We start from the raw sequence: 10,797 nt of genomic DNA, 5'->3' as shown, positions 1-10,797 counted from the left end.
GCATTTTAGAAACACACACGCTGGTGATTGTAGTTCGTTTTCATGCCAGGCAATAGAAAAAGTTTTTAAACCAAGAAGAGGGGGAGATCACAAAAGAAATTGGATCTTCACATCAGAAACAAGTGTCCCACATGGCCTAAATAAACGGCAGGATTTCATGTATTTTTATTAAAAGTGAGTGGTACACGTATAGCACAATATTGTGCTTAACAAGCAGGTATGGATATTTAATAAGAGATGTTCCATGATGAATACAGAACTGTAAAAATGTTTTTACAAATATGTACATGTTTTTTCTATCATACCGGTTTGTTTTTCACCCTTTTGCTCCGGCCTTGATTAGTCCGTCCACCTGTACGCTTCTCAGGTGATCAGCTTGGCCTCCGGTTTGAAAGGGTTCTTTAACAGGAAACACTAAATAATGTGTTCAGCCATGAGTAAGACTTTATCGAAACGCGTAGGGTTTGCCTGATTTCTTCTTGTGTGCCTTCCCAAGATCTCTATTAGCCTTTTTGGATTATTTATCGTATTTTCAAAATAAAACCATTGGATTGATATTTTAAGGAACCAGTCTGCAGCGGGATCTTTCTTCAGATTTTTTTGCTCGTGATTTGCCTGAGAAGCCAAGGTGATCCTCGCATGGAATAACGGTGTTCTAATGGCCATGTGGCAAGAGAGGTGAACTGACTTTTTCTTTTTTAATGTCTGTAAATAAATACTGTATGAGATATTGTTGATGATGTCATAATGACCTGGAACCTCAAGCCACAGGTGATGACATCACAAAGCTTAGATAACTTCCATATACATATCCTCTCTAATTTGCATAATAGGCCACACCCAACTAAACCGACCAATCAGGAGCAAGTTCATGCAGCAAGGCCCGCCCCTAGGGTATAAAAGGCAGCACACAGCGCCCACTCTGTCATTATGACTGGTGACATGGAGACGGCAACATCCATGGCCAGCCTTGAGGAGCAAGCCAGCCTGGAAGAATACAACCAGATCCAGAAGCAGCTCCTAGGCTTTGATGCCGGATACATTGAGCACTGTAATGCAGCAGCTACCACTAGCCTTGAAGAACAAACCATCCTGGAAGAACCAGATCCAGGAGCAGCTCCAAAGCTTGGATGTTGGATATAACGAGTACTGTACTGCATCTACCATCTGCCCTGTAGAGCAACCCATCCCAGAAGAACATGACCTGATCCAGGAGTAGCTCCAAGGCATGGATGTGGTGTACAAGCAGCACTATGAACAGGAGGACAATATCAATGAGGATGGAGAGTCAGAGGGAGAAGAGCAAACAAAGAAGAAGAAACTAAGAGATAAAACAAAAGCAAGTTCTTAGCCATGCTCCGGAAATCCTGGGGATGGATTGCGAGTCTCACCCGGAGAGGAAACTATACCATGAAAGAGGAGTGTTCTAGTGACATTCCAGAAACGACCCAAATGGCGGACACCAGAGGTAGGAACCACTGACAATCTTTATTTCTTTATTATGACATTTCAACTTTCCTGGTTGCGCATGGAACCAATCACAGCTCAGCGATTAGGTAAAAACTGAATTGAATTATACTGCTATCCAATTTGACAATTGAGGCCTATATTATGTTAATATTCTCTAGTCTCACATTACCACTATTGCAAGAAATTTTTGGCGTACTTGGATGATTTTTGGAGCAGTTTTGGTCATGCCGATTCCTTCCCTGAAAGTCACACCCTTTTTTTAGGTTTTCTTTTGTGCAAACAATAGCCATATTTTTCTGTTGACTGCACCACACGCAGTTATTATGCAATATGATATACTGTGTCCCTCACCACTCACATTATACATATATTTGCTCATTTATAGGCAATAGATCATCTAACATAGATATTAAGCATAGCGTGAAAAGATCCAGTGAAAAGATGAACCAGAGGACCTCTACAAGTCTGCAGCAACAACTGTTAGCCGCAGTGGCCACAACTTGATCAGTCACTGCAATTCACCAGACCTACAACCATCCAAGGAGCTTCTCGGGACTGAAATGGACTGCCTAAAGTTAGAACTTCACTCCTTTCATCATGCGACCATAAACCAAATCACCACAAATGGACTGCACAAATGTAGAGCTTCGCTACCTTCATTAATGCATCCATAGACCTCTTGAAGGTTTGCTTTGTGCACCTTCAATCCCTGGAAATGGATTGCCCAAAGGTAGAGCTTTGCTTAGAGGTTAGCATAACAGCCTGCAGAGCTGGGGACCTGGGTTCAATTTCCAGGGTCAAAATCTGCAAAGAGTTTGTATGTCCTTTTTGTGTTTGCGTGGGTTTCCTCCGGGTTCTCCGGTTTTCTCCCACATTCCAAATCATACTGGAAGGTTTATTATATTGTGAGCCCCATAGGGGACAGGGACTGATTTTGCAAGTTTGTGCAGCTCTCCGTAATCTTTGTGCGCTACATAAAGAATTATTATTATTTTTAAGGATAGCTTTGTGCACCTTCAGTCATCAAAAATGGACTTCCTGAAGGTAAAGCTTTGCTATCTTCACCATGCATTCATAGACATCTTGAAGGATAGCTTTGTGCACCTTCAGTCATCAAAAATGGACTTCCTGAAGGTAGAGCTTTGCTCCCTTCACCAGAGGTCACACTAACATTTTTCAAGAAGGGTGATAATACTTCTCTTACTATTTTTGGGGAGTATTTTTAGCCAAGTAGTAGTATGAAATTTTCTCTAATACAAATATTTAAGTCATAGTTTTATATAATGTTAACAGACTTTATTTATACTTGAAAATTATCTTCACTGCACACAGACTTCACTCAGCAAACACAACACACAGTACATACAGCACACACAGCATATACACACTACACACACCACACACTACACACAACACACACCACACACTACACACAACACACACACACACTACATACACCACACACAACACATACACACTACACACACCACATACACTACACACACACACTACACACACACACACACTGCACACTCACTACACACAGCACACACACACTGCACATACAGGACCAGATCATAGGGGGGGGGGGGCTCCAGGGCCGCCGGGGCCCCCTCCACTTTGTCCTTATAGGGGCTACCACCAAATGTGGGCTTTTCTGGTGGTCGCATGACCGCCCGAATCGCCAACATTGTATTTGATGTTTCTGCCTTTTGTCTATGGTAGACCGAGGGAACAATAAGTTCCCTGAACTGCCATAGACGATCGCATGTAAACAAAAATGGCAGGGCCCTGCTGCTGGCCGCGCAGAGTGTGACATCACATGCTGCGACAGTCACCTTGATGTTTGAAGGAGGGCACCACCATTTTTGTTTACATCCCATATCTCGTGGGAAGATGAGTTTGGCACGCATAGGGGGAATGATGAAATGTTATTATTTTATCTACGACTGTATATAGTTATTATAGGGGGATTGTATATATTTATAATGGGGGGTGTATAGAAATAAAAGGAGTCTGCATGTAGTTATTTATTATAGGGAGGCTGCATATTGTTATTATAGGGGGGTTTTATAGTTATTATAGGGGGACGGTATACAGTTATTATATGGGTCTGCATATAAATATTATAAGGGGGCTGTATATGGTTATTATAGGGGAACTGTATGTATTTATAGGGGGGCTGTACATAGTTATTATAGGAAGGAAGTATATAGTTATAGGGGGGCTGTATATAGTTATAGGGAGTTGTGTATAGTTATTATAGGGGATGTGTATAGTTATTATAGGGGAACTATATAGTTATTATAGGGAGTATGTATATTGTTTTTATAGAGGGCTATAAATTGTTAATGCTGTGGGACTGAATATGGGTAATGTTTGGGGCTCTATATAGTTATTGCTGGGGAGCCATATATAGTTATTACTGGGGGCTGTATAAAGTGATTACTGGGAGCTGTATACAGTGATTACTGGGGGTGCTGTATGCAGTGATTGCTGGAGGAGCTGTATGCAGTGATTGCTGGGGGAGCTGTATACAGTGATTGCTGGGGGCGCTGTATACAGTGATTGCTGGGGGAGCTGTATAAAGTGATTGCTGGGGGAGCTATATACAGTGATTACTGGGTAAGCCGTATATAGTGATTGCTGGGAGAGCTATATACAGTGATAACTGGGTAAGCTGTATACAGTGATTGCTGGGGGAGCTGTATACAGTGATTGCTAGGGGAGCTATATATAGTGATTACTGGGGGAGCTGTATATAGTGATTTCTGGGGGAGCTGTATATAGTGATTGCTAGGGAAGCTGTATATAGTGATTGCTGGGGGAGCTGTATGCAGTGATTGCTGGGGGAGCTGTATAAAGTGATTGTTGGGGGAGCTGTATAAAGTGATTGCTGGGTAAGCTCTATATAGTGATTGCTGGGGAGCTATATACAGTGATTACTGGGTAAGCTGTATACAGTGATTGCTGGGGGAGCTGTATACAGTGATTGCTGGGGGAGCTATATATAGTGATTACTGGGGGAGCTGTATATAGTGATTTCTGGGGGAGCTGTATATAGTGATTGCTGGGGGAGCTGTATCTAGTGATTGCTGGAGGAGCTGTATGCAGTGATTGCTGGGGGAGCTGTATACAGTGATTGCTGGGGGAGCTGTATCTAGTGATTGCTGGGGGAAATGTATCTAGTGATTGCTGTGGGAGCTGTATACAGTGATTGCTGGGGGAGCTATATACAGTGATTACTGGGTAAGCTATATATAGTGATTGCTGGGGGAAATGTATCTAGTGATTGCTGGGGGAGCTGTATCTAGTGATTGCTGGGGGAAATGTATCTAGTGATTGCTGGGGGAGCTGTATACAGTGATTGCTGGGGGAGCTGTATATAGTGATTGCTGGGGGAGCTGTATATAGTGATTGCTGGGGGAGCTGTATGCAGTGATTGCTGGGGGAGCTGTATATAGTGATTTCTGGGGGAGCTATATACAGTGATTACTGGGTAAGCTGTATATAGTGATTTCTGGGGGAGCTATATACAGTGATTACTGGGTAAGCTGTATATAGTGATTGCTGGGGGAAATGTATCTAGTGATTGCTGGGGGAGCTGTATCTAGTGATTGCTGGGGGAGCTATACAAATTGGGGCACATTTACTTACCCGGTCCAGTCACGTTCCAGCGGCGGGCTTCGACGCTAATTCGGGTTCTGCTGGGGTTCACTAAAATTCGTGCGCCGATATCCACCAGGTGTCACTGCTGTGCTGAAGTCCGTCGGAATTCACCGGAGTTCACCTTCTATTACTTGGTGCAGGTAAGTGCGTGGAATTCGACACTTTTTTTTTTAAGTTCCCCGGTTTTAACGAATCCGTCGGGTTCTCCGAACGCCATGCCCCCCGATTTCCAAATCCGATCGCGTGCGCCAAAATCCCGGAGGAATTCGGCGCAAATCGGAAATCGTCGGGATACCCTGTCTGGACTGCATTCAATGGGGGTCTCCACCATATTTTGCACCCAGGGGTCCCCACCAACCTTAATCTGGTCCTGTACACACACCGTACAATCACTACACACAAACACACGCAGTACCCACAGCACACACACTACACACAGCACACATACTCCGCACACTCACTACAGACAACACACACACACACCGGACACACACTACACACACCACGCACACTATACACAGTACACACACTACATACAGGACACACACTACACACAGCACATATACTACACACAGCACAAACACTACACACTATACACAGCACACACACTATACACAGCACACACAACACACACACTACACACAACACACACCCTATACACAGCACACAAACACACGATACACAGCACACACACACGATACACAGCACACACAGCACACACACTATACATAGTACACACACTATACATAGTACACACACACACCGTATACTCACAACACACAACACACACACACTATACACTTCACACACACAATATACAAAGCACACTCACACCACACACTCACTACACACAGCACACTCACAACACACACACACTACACACAACACACACTCCGCACACTCACTACACACAGCACACATACCTCGCACACTCACTACAAACAGCACACATACACCTGACACACACTACATACAGCACACACATATACTACACACAGCACACACACAGGACTCACACTATACACAGCACATACACAGCACACACACTTCACACAGGTTTTAACGAATCCGTTGGGTTCTCTGAAGGCCATGCCCCCCTCCATTTCCAAATCCGATTGCATGCGCCAAAATCCTGGCGGAATTCGGCGCAAATCGGAAATCGTCGGGATACCCTGTCTGGACTGTATTCAATGGGGGTCTCCACCATATTTTGCGCCCAGGGGTCCCCACCAACCTTAATCTGGTCCTGTACACACACCGCACAATCACTACACACAAACACACGCACTCACTACCCACAGCACACACACTACACACAGCACACATACTCCGCACACTCACTACAAACAACACACACACACCGGACACACACTACACACACCACGCACACTATACACAGTACACACACTACATACAGGACACACACTATACACAGCACACACACTATACACAGCACACACTACACACAACACACACCCTATACACAGCACACAAACACACGATACACAGCACACACACACGATACACAGCACACACAACACACACACACTATACATAGTACACACACTATACATAGTACACACACACACACCGTATACTCACAACACACAACACACACACACTATACACTTCACACACACAATATACAAAGCACACTCACACCACACACTCACTACACACAGCACACTCACAACACACACACACTACACACAACACACACTCCGCACACTCACTACACACAGCACACATACCCCGCACACTCACTACAAACAGCACACATACACCTGACACACACTACATACAGCACACACATATACTACACACAGCACACACACAGGACTCACACTATACACAGCACATACACAGCACACACACTTCACACAGGTTTTAACGAATCCGTTGGGTTCTCTGAAGGCCATGCCCCCCTCCATTTCCAAATCCGATTGCATGCGCCAAAATCCTGGCGGAATTCGGCGCAAATCGGAAATCGTCGGGATACCCTGTCTGGACTGTATTCAATGGGGGTCTCCACCATATTTTGCGCCCAGGGGTCCCCACCAACCTTAATCTGGTCCTGTACACACACCGCACAATCACTACACACAAACACACGCACTCACTACCCACAGCACACACACTACACACAGCACACATACTCCGCACACTCACTACAAACAACACACACACACCGGACACACACTACACACACCACGCACACTATACACAGTACACACACTACATACAGGACACACACTATACACAGCACACACACTATACACAGCACACACTACACACAACACACACCCTATACACAGCACACAAACACACGATACACAGCACACACACACGATACACAGCACACACAACACACACACACTATACATAGTACACACACTATACATAGTACACACACACACACCGTACACTCACAACACACAACGCACACTATACACTTCACACACACAATATACAAAGCACACTCACACCACACACTCACTACACACAGCACACTCACTACACACACACACTACACACAACACACACTCCGCACACTCACTACACACAGCACACACACTACACACAGCACACATACCCCGCACACTCACTACAAACAGCACACATACACCTGACACACACTACATACAGCACACACATATACTACACACAACAAACACATTACACAAAGCACACACACTACACACAGCACACACACTACACACAGCACACACACAGGACACAAACTACACACAGCACATACACAGCACACACACAGCACACACACTACACACAGGACACACACAGCACAAACACTACACAGCACACACACAGCACACACACTACACACATCACATACACAGCACACACACTACACACACACTACACACAGGACACAGTCTACACATAGCACATACACTATACACAGCACAAACACTACACACACTATGCACAGCGCACACACTACACACAGCACACTTACTATACACACCACAAAACATACACTCTACACATAGCACACACACTACACATAGCACATACACTACACACAGCACAAACACTACACACACTACACACAGGACACACAGGACACACACTACAGACAGCACATTCATTACACACAGCACAAACACTATACACACTATACACAGCACACGCACTATACACAGCACACACTACACACAGCACACACACTATACACAGCACAAACACTACACACAGGACACACACTACACACAGCACATACATTACACACAACACAAACACTACACACACTATACACAGCACACACACTACACACAGCATACATACACCACACAGCACACACACTACACACAGCACATGCACTATACACAGCACACACATGATACACAGCCCACACACTATACACAGGACAAATACTACACACTACACACAGATCACACACTACACACAGATCACACACTACACACAGGACACACAGAACACACGCTATACACAGCACACACACTATACACAGCACACACACACAATGTACACAGCCCACGCACTACACACAGGACAAATACTACACACACACACACAGATCACACACTACACACAGGACACACACAACACACACTATACACAGCACACACACTACACACAGCACATACACAGCACAAACACTACACACACTACACACCACACACACTACACACATCACATACACAGCACACACACTACACACACACTACACACAGGACACAGTCTACACATAGCACATACACTATACACAGCACAAACACTACACACAATATACACAGCACAAACACTACACACAGCATACACACACCACAAAACACACACACTACACACAGCACATGCACTACACACAACACAAACACTACACACACAACACACACACTACACACAGCACATTTACTATACACAGCTCAAACACTGTACATAGAGTGCAATGTACTCCCCGGCTGGGGCTCGCACTCACCTGACACCGCTCTCCGTTCCTGCTGGGATCATAAGAATTCTATTAATACTACTAAGAAGCGTATTTTTACGCATGGAAATTATTTTGTGGGGTAGTGGCGCCTCATCATGCGTCAATGATGCATAATGAGGCGTTAATACACCCTCTACCCTACACCATAGACCTCTTGAAAGATATCTTTGTGCACCTTCAATCACCAAAAATGGACTGCCTGAAGGTAATAATAATTCTTTATTTTTTAAAAAATTATTCTTAATTTATATAGCGCACACAGATTACGCAGCGCAAAGCGGTCCCTGTCCCCATGGTGCTCACAATCTAAAAAAACCTAACAGTATGTTTTGTAGTGTGGGAGGAAACCGGAGTACCTGGAGGAAACCCATGCAAGCACAGAGAGAACATACAAACTCTTTGCAGATGGGGACCTGGGTGGGATTCGAACCCATGACTCCATAGCTGCAAGGCAGAAGTGCTACTCACTCAGCCACTGTGCTCCCTTCACAAAGCATCCTCTTGAAGGAAAGCTTTGAGCACCTTCAATCACAAAAAAATGGACTGCCTGAAGGAAAAGCTTAGCCATCGTCACCATCAGACCATAGACCTCTTGAGTGATAGCTTTGTGCACCTCCAATCACCGAAAATGGACTGCCTAAAGGTAGAGCTTAGCTATCTTCACCATACGTCTATAGACCTCTTGGAGGATAGCTTTTTGCACCGTCAATCACTGCAAATAGACTGCCTGGGGATAGAGATTTGCTCCCTTCACCATGAGTCCACAGACCTCTTGAAGGATAGCTTTGTGCAACTTCAATAACCACAAAAGGACTGCACGAATGTAGATCTTCGCTCTCTTCACCATGCGTCCATAGATCTCTTGGATAGCTTTCTGCACCTTTAATCACCGAAAATGGATTGCCCGAAGGTAGAGCTTTGCTCCTTTGACCATAAGTCCAAAGACTTTCAAAAAAATAAAAAAAAATTGAATTTTAAAAATACATGGAGAGTGTGTCTGAATTTGTTTTAAATATAGGACCTATTATAAAGTACTACAACCCAATCTTATTAGAGGATGGGTTCTCATGTAAAGTCACATAACAAATATCAGTACTGGCATGTTGATGTAAAGAGCATAGAGATGGGCAAATGGATTCTAATAATTCTAATTTAGAATTTCAAGAAAACTTTGATTCGTCACGAATCCGAAGTTTACAGTAATTCGTGGGAAGGAATTTCAATTTTTTTAAACCTATATTAGCAAACTCGCCGCGAGCACAGCGTGTTACACGGGTAAAGAACTGTTCCTCACTGTATAGGGGTAGTGTTCCTCACTGTATGGGGGCAGTGTTCCTAACTGTATGGCGGTAATGTTCCTCAATGTATGGCGGTAGTGTTCCTCACTGTATGGCGGTAGTATTCCTCACTGTATGGCTGTATTCCTCACTGTGTGGCGGCAGTATTCCCTTACTATATGGCAGTAATGTTCCTCACTGTATGGGGGGTAGTGTTCCTCACTGCGTGGCTGTATTCCTCAGTGTATGGCGGTAGTGTTCCGCACTGTATGGTGGTAGTGTTCCTCACTGTATGGCGATTATGTCCCTAACTGTATGGCAGTAGTGATCCTCACTGAATGGGTTTAGTGATCCTCACTGTATGGCGGTATTGTTCCTCACTGTATGGCGGTATTGTTCCTCACTGTA

Source organism: Engystomops pustulosus, chromosome 9 (genome assembly GCF_040894005.1).
Source record: "Engystomops pustulosus chromosome 9, aEngPut4.maternal, whole genome shotgun sequence".
In the NCBI taxonomy this organism is placed as follows: domain Eukaryota; kingdom Metazoa; phylum Chordata; class Amphibia; order Anura; family Leptodactylidae; genus Engystomops; species Engystomops pustulosus.
The sequence above is the reverse complement of the archived record's forward strand: the minus strand, read 5'-3'. Positions refer to the sequence as shown.